The 13,087-nt window shown below is 30.0% G+C and overlaps 1 long non-coding RNA gene across 1 annotated transcript; it reads left to right on the forward strand.

Annotated features, from left to right (window-relative positions):
• Nucleotides 1-980: 980 nt before the first annotated feature.
• LOC129224363 (uncharacterized) lies at nucleotides 981-10,390 on the forward strand. The gene is made up of 3 exons (XR_008580684.1): nucleotides 981-1,031; nucleotides 2,968-3,092; nucleotides 10,271-10,390. It is a non-coding gene; the product is annotated as an uncharacterized LOC129224363 (long non-coding RNA).
• Nucleotides 10,391-13,087: the final 2,697 nt, after the last annotated feature.

Raw genomic sequence — 13,087 nt, forward strand, 5'->3', positions numbered from 1 at the left:
AAATATTACTTTTAAAATAGTTTTTTTAGTGAATATTTTGTTCTGTAATTTGTTGATAATACTGGGAAAAATTATACTGAAATAATTTAGGAATCTATTATTCACAAAAACGAAACGTATGGAGGTTCGGTTCTGCCGACATTGGCCGATCGCATCCGATGCTGCGCTGTATTGGTATTCTGAATTAGAAAATTACTTTTAACACAGATTTTTTGCAAGACATTATAAATTTTTATACGTAGGTACAATGAAAAAAAGTCATTTTACAATAATTTATCGATCTATAATACACGATACCGAAATGTACAGCGTTTATCTTCTGCTGACATTAGCCGATCGCAGCCGATACTGTGCTGTATTGACAGTCTGAATTCGAAAATTACTTTTAAAACATATTTGTTGAAGGGAATTTTGAATTTTAAGGTGTAGGTTCAATCAAAAAAAGTCATTTTACAATAATTTATCGACTTATATAATCCACGATATAATGTACGGCGTTCCACTTCTGTCGACATTGGCCGATCGCATCCAATACTATGCTGTATTGACATTCTGAATTAGAAAATTACTTTTAAAACAGACTTTTTGCAAGACATTTTGAATTTTAATACGTAGGTAGGATTTAAAAAAAAGTCATTTTACAATAATTTATCAATCTATAATACACGATACTGAAATGTACGGCGTTTTTATCTTCTGCCGACATTAGCCGATCGCATCCGATACTGTGCTGTATTGGTATTCTGAATTAGAGAATTACCTTTAAAATAGTTTTCCTATTGGATGTTTGCTGCTTCTAATAAGTGGATAAAATTGAGAAAAATTATTCTGAAATAATTTAGGAATCTATTGTCCCCGATAAAGAAATATATGGAGTTTCGCTTTTGCCGACATTAGCCGATTCCATTCGATATTGTGCTGTACATCCAGCGCTCTCTGATGACGCATGCGCAGAGCCGGGAGTTCTCTCGCTCCGCTCCGTCGAAGGACGCCATTGCTGTTGTTATTAGCTTCATTAACTCGTTCTGTGGGTAAGTTTGAAATCGTTTTGTATATTGAATAGAATTGCAAATTTCTTTAAACTAGAATTTGAAATGTGTTACACTTTTTGCATTCACTTTTTGTTCAATACACATAGTGTTCTGAATACCCGAAAAAACTTCCAAATTTGCTTGTGCCGTGTTTGTGATTGTTTTATGATGTCAATAGCGTGGGGGGAGGGGGGGGGGCATTTCAATTAAAACTTTTTAGCATGTGCTATCCTTTATTATAAATTGTTCCTTTTCACGTTTTGAGAATCGAGCTATATTAACGTTATCGTTAACACTTACAAAAAAAAAAAAAAAAAAAAAGACGCCGAACTGTTTAGTTCTATTATGTTACAGCTATTTTGCTTTGTTTTATATTTTCTTATCTTGCAGAGATTTCATATAGTACAGGGAAATTGCATTTTAGCTGTTTTCAAGCATCGAGCAAGATAAAAACATATAAAATATTCTTTTTTTTCCCTTGAAAATTCTTCCCGTGCTCTTGAAAAAATAAGTTAGAATATAGTTAGAATAATTGTCATTTACTGTCAAGTATAACGCTTATTTGTGAGGCATTATAAGTATTTAATTTATGTCAACAACCAGTTAATATATTTAACAATTCAGTTTTGAATCAGATATGTACAATTTCTGAACATTTTGAGGCTTCGAGGAAAAAAGATGGAAACTTTGATTCTTTACAAACATTTTTTTTTTTTAAACAGTGATGTTTTGATGAAAATAATTTCATGAATTCACAAATATTTTCAATATTTCAAGTGCATATAACATATTACTTTTCAGGGAAATCCAAACTCAGGAAATGGATAGGTACCATAGCAAAAGAGGGTTGTAGTAAGTTTATGCTCTCTGACGCTGTTTTTTTTTTTCTGGTGCACTTAACAGTAGTTGGCACTTGACATCAGTTTAAGAAAGTAAAGGTATTGAGTTATTAAAGTAAGCAGAAATAGTATCTTTATCTCTGTTGTGCTGTGTATTTTCTCTGTATTGCGATTTCAGCGGTTGTATACTAAATTGTTCAAAGTTGTATGTAATATTAAATATTTATTTGCAATTTATTTGTGATTTGTGCTTATCCAAGTTATTTGAGATAATTGCAATATAATGGCTGGAAGTGAAAAGATACTTAATTCTATAATAATTGCTTAAAATTGTATCTGTAAAAATTATCATAACCACAAAAGATTACATAATCTAAAAGGTTACTTATTACATCATCCTACTTGCTGGAGTAGTAATTGCTTGTTAGTATTTTAAATAAAAAGCATATATGCCTTCAAGATTTTGATGCATAGAAAAATGCTCAACTAACTACATAGATTTGAGGGAAAAAAGAAATCTCTTCAAGTAACGAAATCCCTATAATAGCATATTATAGTGTATGTTGTTATTATATCTCCTTATTTTCAAAAACAAAATTTGAAATGTTTTAATATTTGCTATTTCATATCTAAATGTGAAAAAGATAATTTATAATCATAAAGAGTATTTTGATATTATGGCAAATATGAGTTTAATGTAAATTTCTCATTAACATCTTTCAGTAATTTGATTTGTTTGCATCTGTTAAAAAAATTGACTTTTTCGATTACATAATTTTTAATTTTGTCTCAAGAATTATAGTTCAAGGTTAGGAACTTAACTTTAATAAAAGTTTAAATAGTTGTACAAGACTTTCAGTTGTATGTTGCCATAGTTCACTGGTATAGGTATATCTATATATGATATTTTTCATATTTATTTTTGGAACTAGGATAGAATGCACTGTAATTTGGTAAAAAATAAAGTGCATACTTGAAACATAACAGTAATGTTTATTATTTAGGTTTGTTTAATTATTGCCTTTTTTAATATCTATGTGATTTTCACTGCCAGAGGTTCAAGTTGTGCCGCCCGTATGACCTCTTGATCTTTTCAGCAGGGAATCCTCTCTCATCAGACTCTAGAGATGAATGATACCTGTTTGTCCACACAACAGAGGATCTTCGACCGTCTGGCTTCGAACCCGCAACCCTTTAGTCCACTTCACTGATCCATGATTTGGTAAGTTTGCTCAATAATAAAGCCAATTATAAAAAGTTTTTGTACCGCGATTTTTTTAATTTTCTGTCAAACCAGTGATAAAAACCTTCCAATTGGGAAAACATAAAATTAGAGCAATGACTAAAATGTACATATTGTTAAAAAATAGACTCTTGTCCAATATTGAGAAAAATGTGTAGTCTTTACTTTTTTTTTGGTTTTTGGATACAATTTCACTTATAGCAGAATCTGTGCTAGCATTTTTTTGCAAATTTACTTCTTGGTTGGCAATAATAAATTAAAGTAGCTTTCTAATTTTTTAAAATAGAAAACATTTATCTGTTTTTGGAAATATTAAAGCATTTCCATGTAACATAGTAAATTTATCTATGTTTAGAAAAATTATTAAGCTGAAACAACACATCTAAATTGATAATTTCTTTCCTGATACATGATTTGGGTCATTCCAAAGTTAATGCAACATTTAATGTCCAAGACTTTAAGTTGTAGGGTAGTTCTCAAAAGGTGAGAACAAAAACATTGCTTTTGAGCCATTTTTAAAATTTTGGAATTTGAAATCAATTTTGCTTTTATTGCATAGCATGTATACCTAGAACATCATACACAAACATAAAAAGACAGCAGGTATTTATGCAATTTAATAAATAGCAAATTTAATGATCGGTCTGTAGATAACAGATTTTGGGCATATAGTTGTCCGGTAGGTAACAGATTTTGGACATCATCATAATCAGGGCTGTGGAGTCGGACTAATTTTGGGGTAAAGGAGTCGGAGTCAGAGTTGTTAGAAACCATGCCGACTCCGAGGCTCTTTTTTTCTTTCACTTTCACTGACTCTCCTTGCATTTTTTAAAAACTGACTACCAATTGGTTTGATTACATGTATAAAAAGCTACTAATGAGAAAATAACTGCCATTATGGCAATCAGCTAGCTTGAGTGCTTACCGAATTTTCTGTAGCCGTCCCCTAGTTTTCTTGCCTTTTAACTTAACTAATAGCAACTGTCAGCAGACTGTTTTGTTGCCTAATATTGTCAAGTAATCACTTTCAAATAAAAATAGAAACATAGTGTTTTGTTCAATCTCAGTTATAAAATAGTAAAAGGAACATAACAATTTAATTAGACGAGGCCCGTAGCTCAGGTGGAAACTTTTGAGAGTGATCCGCAAACTCAGATAAGTTCTGGCGAAAATGCACAAATCCAAAAGATCCGATGAAATAATCTATTTTTTGTTCTTTATTAAGACTATTTCTATAAGCTTAGTTCTCACTAAAAAGTATGGAACAAAATAAGTATAAATCATTTCTTGGTTACAGCACTCAATAATTACAGTTAATCTTAAAATCTTCATATGAAAGTTAATTCTAAAGCAGCCAATAAAATTTAAATTAAAAATTTAGCGAAGAATTAATATAGGTATAGTGTAAAAGCTATTCATACACATTTGTACACCACCGAATTTTGTGTAAAATTAGCTCCTGATGTATATGGGCCCTATATTTGTTGAAATTTTATTGATAAAGTATAATTCAAAATATATCCGGGAAAATTTTCAGAATTGAAATATTTATATTTTTTATAAACTCTGAAATTAACTTTGGAAGTCACCTACCAGATGGGTGTCACCTGGGCCAAATCACCCCCTCTCAAGAACTTCGCCGGGATAAAAGCTTTTTTTCTCTCAAGTTACAGCTTTCAAAAATTGAAAGCACACGATTTGATCAATATCTATTTGTTAAACATTAAAGGGGGGGGGGAGAATTACAGCTAATCCTTTTCAATTTTTTTAAAGGGATTTTTAAGTCATCTCACTTTTAAACTCGTAACTATTGGAAAATTTGAGTTTTAAATTGAATTTCTAACGTTGTATGTGTCTTGGGTTTATAATAAAAAAACAAAATGCAAAATTTTCATAAAAAAGAATTAATATTTTAATCTCTGTTTAGAGGTTTCCCCCTTCCCCTGAAGAAAAAAAGGGAATTGAAAAAGTACAATTAAAAAAATAATAATAATAATAAAATCAGGAGTCTGAGTCGGGCGTTTCAAAATTCAGGGGTCGGAGTCGGCCATTTTCCTTCCGACTCCGCAGCCGTGATCATAATGAAAGTTTCAGTTTTTGAACTTTTCCAATGAAAGTTTTATCTATTTTTAAATTTTGCAATGAAAAATAGAGGATTTATGAAGTACATGAGTGACCTTATATACTGGTCTTAAAATAATAAAATTTTGTTATGGTTTTGTATAATCCGAAAAAAAAAAAACATCCATTTTGCCAGCGCAGGTGATCAAGTCGCCAAAACCGCCGCTGTTGGCGAAAACCTGAATTCCTCTCTGGTAACCCTTTGCATATTGTATGCTGTGAGTTGTCGCCAATCGGGGTTTGCTTGGCGATTTTTGCCGCCTTTGTTTACTACTCGTTACATCATAACTTGAGTTTCTACTGTTATTTATGTAATGTTTAATGCATAACGTATTAATTGTTCAAAATAGCAATGGATTAAAGAAATTAACATTATAATAGCCTTTAGTTAGTAAGGTTACAACACAAGACAGAAGAGCATATTATAATATTGAATAAATGGACAGAATTATCGGCGTCTAGATCGTAACGCAATTTGGACATCTCACATATATGTTTAAGAAAAGTGACTTTACTTCAAAGATACTGCATAAAAACATATGAAAACACTTTAAAATGATTAACAATTGATTTTGAGGATCAAAAAATACCTTTAAAACATATAAATCAAATATTTAGTACTCAAATAATAGCATTGTCAAGATTGTAACTTTTGGACATACATGAAATTTCCAACTCCCTTCTTTTTTTAAAAATTTTTACACAATTAATAATCTGTCTTTAATTTTTTAATTTGTAGAAAATATTATCAAAAAAATATTCAGTTTGAGATTCATACCCTTAATTTTGTTTTGAAACGGTTGGAAATAATTAAAAAAAATTTTTTTTGACGGTACATTTGCCCAGTTATCGTTTTGAAAGTCCAAAATTGTGCCTTTTAGCAATGAAAATATATTTTTAAGGATATTTGAAGAGCATTTTTTCCATAATTTTTAATATATTTAACAATTATTTCCATTTATCATTAATATTCCATAATTTTATTTTTCCATAATTCTTGCCTCTATACAGTATTATTATTTAACTGAAAAAATTTTGAGTCAATTAAAATGAAAGTTATTTTGTGTTGAAGCTTCAAAGTTGAGGTCTGTGCTTGCTCCCCCTTTTGAGAACTGCCCTGTAACCTTTTCCCAAATTTTACTCCAAAGTTAAATGTAAACATTAAAAATGATAGGTCTGACATATTTTTCATTGATACATTACTAAAATTAAGTACATTTTTTACTTTTTGAATGTGGTTATTGAAATTGTGTCCTATAAAACAACCATGTCCCAACAGCACTTTATTTATTTTTAAACCTTTTTTTTTCATGTAATTTTTTTTAAATATGTTTCTTTTTTTTTTCAACTCATTATTAACATATTATACTAACATGTTTTTAAAATCAAATTTCAAATTTATTTTTATTTTATGGAAGAAAATCTTTTGTCTCCTGTGGTACTGCCTCCTTACTTCTTTAATTATTATAATAAGAATGTGTTACTTAAATATTGTCAACGATAGCTATGTACTCCTACAAGTTATTAATGTAAAGTAGGCATTTTTTTCGCATGTGCTATTTTGAAGAGTTCCAGGTGAGGAAAAAAGAACTTTAGACATAGGTGTCTTTTTTATGTGTCCCCTGTGTTACTATCAAATTATAGAAAGATTTAATTATTTTATTGTTTAACCCATGTTAAAACTTTCAGGTTGAGTTTGAAAGAAAAAAAAGCATATACTTTTGCATTGTTTCCATTAATACAAGGGGAATTTTTAATACCATTTTGTCCCCTGTGTTACCTTGATCTTGGTAACACAGGAGACAACAAAGTAACATAGGGGACTTAATTGTTTCTAAGTTTGCTATGTAGTTAAATTTTCAAAAAAAAAAAAAAAAAAACATTTAGGTTGAAAGAATATGCCGTATTTTAAATTATATGAAAAATATGTCTGTTAAATATAAATAAGTTAAGAAATTGCAAATGTTTCTTTGGTTACAACCAAATTTTATCGCAGATAAATAAACAAAACAAAGGAGGACTAAAAGGCACATTTTTCTTCTCTTAAATTCTATTTAGATTTCTGTTGTAAGAATTTTTATCTCGTTTGGAGTTATCATTATATAAGTTCAGTTTTGGTACTTGGGAAATATTTTTAATGAAAAAGAGCACTAGTTTTTTTTTTTTTTAAATTTCAAGAAGGGTGTAGTGTTTAAAATAAGAAACAGGTTTTTACCTTAATGTTACTTTCTTAAAGACCTGCTTAACCTACAACAATGAGATTTTTAGTAAATTTGTCCTCTCTTTGTTGCAGAGTGCCAAGTATTTTCCTTTTTTCAAATCTGAATATTTTATATTTAATGTTAATTTGTAATGAATTGACTTATATATATATATATATATATATATATATATATATATATATATATATATATATATTCATTTCTAGTTCATATTTTTTTTTTCCTGGTTATTGTCAATTTTAAACGAATTTGTAATCGTAAGGCTGATGCATATGGTCACGAGAATTATGAATTAAAAACAACAAGTTTTAAATTTAACATCTGAATATTTTCCTTTGTATTAAAATTACTTTGACAGTCTGAATTAATTTTGTACTGTGTACAAATTATAACTTTCAATGTATTCACAAAAAGTATGTTTCTTTATCGATTATTGAACATTTAAATTTGTTCTCTATTTCGAAATTATTTTCTACATCTGATGACTTTTTCAATAATTATTTTCCGCATCTATTTATTTCTGCATCTGGCAACTATTATGAAGGCTTTTATATCATAGACTACTAGAAGCAATTATTTTAATAGCTGAAGTCAGTGGTAGCCCTGAGGAGATTTTGTTTTCATGAAAAATAGTGTTTATAGTAAAACTAGTCCCAGATTGTCTTAGTAAATTCAACAATAGTGCACGATTAAGAACTTTTGATTGTGAAGTATCTTTATTTGAATGACAAAGAAAATAGATGACTTACTTTAATACTCATTGTATTTTGAACTTATTCAAGCCTAGAAATATGTTTTTATATTCTAAATATTATTTAGAATATAAAAAAATATTTGTATAAAATAATAATACAATTATTTTTAAAAATTAGAAGAATTAGCATCTAAAGCCTCTAGAATTTCTTTTCCTTTTTGCTTGCAAAATACAACAATTAGAATTGTGAGCAAAAATGAAAAGTTTTATAGAATCTGATCTTAATTTAAGAAATGTATTGATCCTCAAAAATCCATACTCTGAACAGTAGTTTGATAGATCATTTTTGAAAGTAATAAAATTAACAATTTATGCAGAATAAACTACTTAATGATAAAATAGATTTTTTCTATTTAATTCAATCTAAATTTAATGGTGGTAAGCTAAATCTAAAATTAAAAATTTTTCAAAGTGATTTTCTTATACATTTAATCTGTATTGAATTTCTATCGCCTGTAAATTTTCTGCTGTAATTACCTAGCTTAGAAGTACACAACCATTCAAAGAAAATCATTTATATCCGCAAATCAAGTTATGCGTAATTTTTTCATTTTGTAATTTAAAAATAATTGCAAGGGTAAATGGGGGCTACCACTAAAAGCCCACAGTGGTTCACGAGCAATCTTCATGTGATCTGCAAACGTTTTAGTTGATGGTGAACAGCATCATTTTTGTAGCTGAAATTAAATTTATCAAAGAAAACTTTTGGAATCATATGATTTCATCACACATAATTGTTGTAAAAAAAATATCTCCATTTCAACTTGTACCCTTTGGGGAAAGGGTACAAGTTGAGAACTTTTCCCTCCCCCCAAGCCGAAAAGAAAGGGAAAAAAATGTAGGAATCTGCGAAAAAATTTTTGAAAATATAAATTTGCCAAAGTAAAGAGTAAGACATGATTTGGAAAATGTTTCATTACTGTTATAATCAGCAGTGAAATAATTTTATAATCTTTAATCATCTCCACTGGAACAGCAAGAATTTTTACCTGAATGGGAGGGGAGGTCTATAGTCTTGATGTGTTTAATTTTATCTAATTGGTAGCAAATTGCTAACTCTACCGTTTCTACAGTAATAGAATTAGCAGTATATGTTGAAGCTAAGAACTCTGGGGAGAGTTTGACCTTCAAACCATTCTTGTTGCACCACTACTTATGTCAGATTAACTACCAATTAATTAGCAATACCCTCATTTTACATGGATTTCATTACACACAGTTTAAGATTTGACACCATTATTTCATTATATATGGATGAGTTTTGATTTATGCAGATGCAACATTAAAATGCATAAAGTTTTTCAAAATTTTCATATTTCAAACTTCTAAGATTGTAGATAACAAATAAAAACTGCATTTTGGCATGCTTATATATATTTGGCATGCTAAAAATGTCTCCAGCGGCTCATGCTCCCTTATATAATAAGGGAGCTTGAGCCACTGGAGACATTTTTAGAGCTCTTTTCAGAGGTAATGTTATTAAACTCACACAATTCATAGCTCACTTGAAAAAAAGCTTTTAGAAGTGACAAATAAGAACAAAACCAACAACAATACCAACATTGATGATACTCGACCGAAAGCTTCCACATTTAAATTTTGAGCCATATTTTGACAGTAGATCTTTCTGATTTGTGTTTATAAAGGAAGATCCCATCATGGAAATGATGCAAGTGACCATGGATGTGCTCATGCCCCACAAAGGAAAAGCCCTGCATAGAAAAATGACTGCCAAAGGAATATCATAAACAGCTCTTATTCATATTCCCTAAATTAATTCATATTTTCTTCATATCCATTGTGTATTTGTATTGGAATTAGTATATATTTTTTATCAATGGAACATAACCTAACCTATTTTAACATTACTGTTAAGTCTTCATTTACGTTTCTGTGGAATGTAACCCCTGCAAAAAACGAGAGTCCATTGTATGTAGTTTACAATTTATATGTTGGTTATAAGTAGTAATCCTTACTATGTGTTTGCTTTGCACATTGCAGAGTTAAAAAAAAAGTGTAATTATATTTTAAGTGACTGCTTTTTTTCTCTCTCTCTTTAGCAAGTGTAAAAATTAAGTAGGATGCTGCGAATACAAATGCTATCAGCCGCAGAATCGGCAGATACTTGCTGGAGCTGTAGATTGGGATCATCGGTCTCACAGTATCAAATAAAGGACACTGGTCGAAACGAAGACAAAAAAGCTGATAATATGTAAACACAATATATATGTATGTTTTAATGAAACATATTTATGTTATAAATAATATGTATGTTTTTTACATGTTACCTAGCTGATAATATGTAAAAAAAATGAATAAAAAAATTTTTCCCAATGAACTTGTAAATATATAAATTGTTCCAAAATATTAATTTAAGAAAAAAATAAGGATTTTGAGTATATCATTTATATGAACGAATGAGGGAACAAAAACATTTATGATGGAAATACTGTCAGTGGGAAGAACTATCATGCTTAAATCTGATCCTTACTCTTAACAATAATGAATCTTAATTTCCCACAATCTTAACATTTGGCGTAAAAAAAGTAATTTGCTGCTCATTAAAAATCATAAAAAATGAAAGATATTACTGTCGGTAATCTAATTATAAAATAAATGATAAACCGTCAATTTTCCTCTAGTCTAGTTATTGTAGCCGTTAATTATATCGTTTTAAGACAGAAAGGTCGAGGGACTTTGACCAGTGCGCTAGGAATAAAACACAAACGCACAGTTCTGGGTTTTATACCTCTAGTGCAGTGTCAAAGCTTCATAGCTATGGGTACCACTTCTCAGTAAAGACGAATTCCGTTTTTTGAAAAAAAAAATCGTCACACAGATTTCCATCCTTCGATTAAAAGAGGTGAAACAAAACCCTAAAACTGGAAGGATGGAAGTCTGTATGCTGATGTTTTTTAAAGACTGAATTCTGTTTTAGCAGTATTGCCCAACACTGGCTAATCGCTACATATATGATCGGCCAGTGTCACCTGGCCCCATTGGCCAGTACTGGCTCGAGTATCGGCCAATGCTGCAATAGAGATTGCTACCCGGTATTGGCCAATTTAGTTCGGCCTGTACTGGCCAATGCTGGCATCGAGTATTGCCCAATATTGTTAAAAAGTCAACCGTTCGACGCTGGCCAACCCAACTTTAATCGATATTGGCCAAAACTCGCTCCGAGTATCTGCCAATACTGGGGAAAAATTACCGGCCAACATTAGCCAATTTTGATTTGCCAGTATTGGCCAATACTGGCAACGAGTATTGCCCAATACTGTAAAAAAGTTAGCCGTTTTACGCTGGCCGACCCAACATTACCCGATATTGGCCAATCTACCAAACACCGTGGTTATGACATTGGCCGATACTGCTGTGCTACTGGGGCGTGGTTATCAAGCAAAATTTTCACTTAAAATATATTTGAGTAATAAATACAAATTAAAAAAATAATAGTTTTTGAATGATGGTTATCTATTTTTTTATTATATATCATTTTAAAGATAGGATAAAAAAACGAGAATAAAATTTCAGTAAAATATGTGAAAATGAAAAACGAAAAAATAGCGCAACGAAAAATCAAGAACCGAAAGTTCTGTAAAGACACAGAAAATTTAAAAACGGAAAAAGAGATGAACGGAAAATTTAAAAACGGAAAAATAGATCAACTGAAGAAGAGAAATGGAATTTTCGATAAATCACGGAAAATTTATAAACGGAAGAACAGAACTAAACGGAAAAATGAGAAATGAAACTTCTGTTAAGTCACGGAAAATAATTTAACGGAAACGTAATATTTACGGTAACTTTGCTGCAGGTACTTTATCCGTTATTTTCAGGAAATTTTTTTAACAGTGTATGTATTACCAGTTCTTTCGCTGAGAAATAAATGAATCATACTTTTTATATATTTCTGCATAAAAGATATTCTATTGAATTGAAATGATGTTATACATAGAAATTTAAAAATTATTGCTAAATGTTTTTCAGGGTTACAATGTTATTTATAAGGCGGATAAGTGTTTATCGAAAGATTAAATTTACCGAATTCCGTCATCGTCAGTTTAACTATCTCAGTCATTGTCTGATCGAAGTATGTAAAACTGAATGAAACATTTCAAACACACAATACTAAAAAGCAGAAAATAATTAATGAAATAAAAAAGTTTTAACGTGTATCATGTTTTTAAAATGAACTAAAAAGTATTAAATAATTTCTCTAAGCTTCATGTAGATTTAAAGCCTTATACAACTTCGTCTTGCAGATTGTCTGGAAAAATTGTGATTATGAGTTTTTAATAGCTATCTTGTGCGCTTTAAAAGGAAAAACATGGGGCGCATGTACAATATATAACTATAGGTTTAATGAAAGGTTATTTAGAAAAAAAACTTAAACCTCAGTTTATACTATTTGCAGAGCGAAAAAACTGCTAGTTAAATTATAAATGTATCAATCGTCTATTGCGTGCGCCCCATATTTTTCTTTTTAAAGCTCAGAAGTATTTTGAGAGCTATTAAAAACTCATAATTACAAAATTTCCAGTCAATCTGTAAAAAATACTGAAACTGTATAATAATTAAAATTTTCGTATGAAGCTTTTGATACTTTGATTTAGTTTTCTAAATTTTCTAGTCTGAAATTTCAAAATTTTCCGGAAGAGAGCCTCCAAACCACATATCCTGTTGCTCAGCACTATCAGATTTAGAGGTTCTACAAATGAATATTTGGAATTTTTATTTCGAAAGTTTTCATGGGAAAGCAAATGCAAAGCTTTCACATCCTAACAGATTGTCTAAAAATTCGGCTTCAGGACCTCAAGGTAGAGCACTTTCGCAGGGAGTGACCTTGGTTTCACTCCAGGACTTCAATTTTAAAA

Source organism: Uloborus diversus, chromosome 1 (assembly GCF_026930045.1).
Source record: "Uloborus diversus isolate 005 chromosome 1, Udiv.v.3.1, whole genome shotgun sequence".
Classification (NCBI taxonomy): domain Eukaryota; kingdom Metazoa; phylum Arthropoda; class Arachnida; order Araneae; family Uloboridae; genus Uloborus; species Uloborus diversus.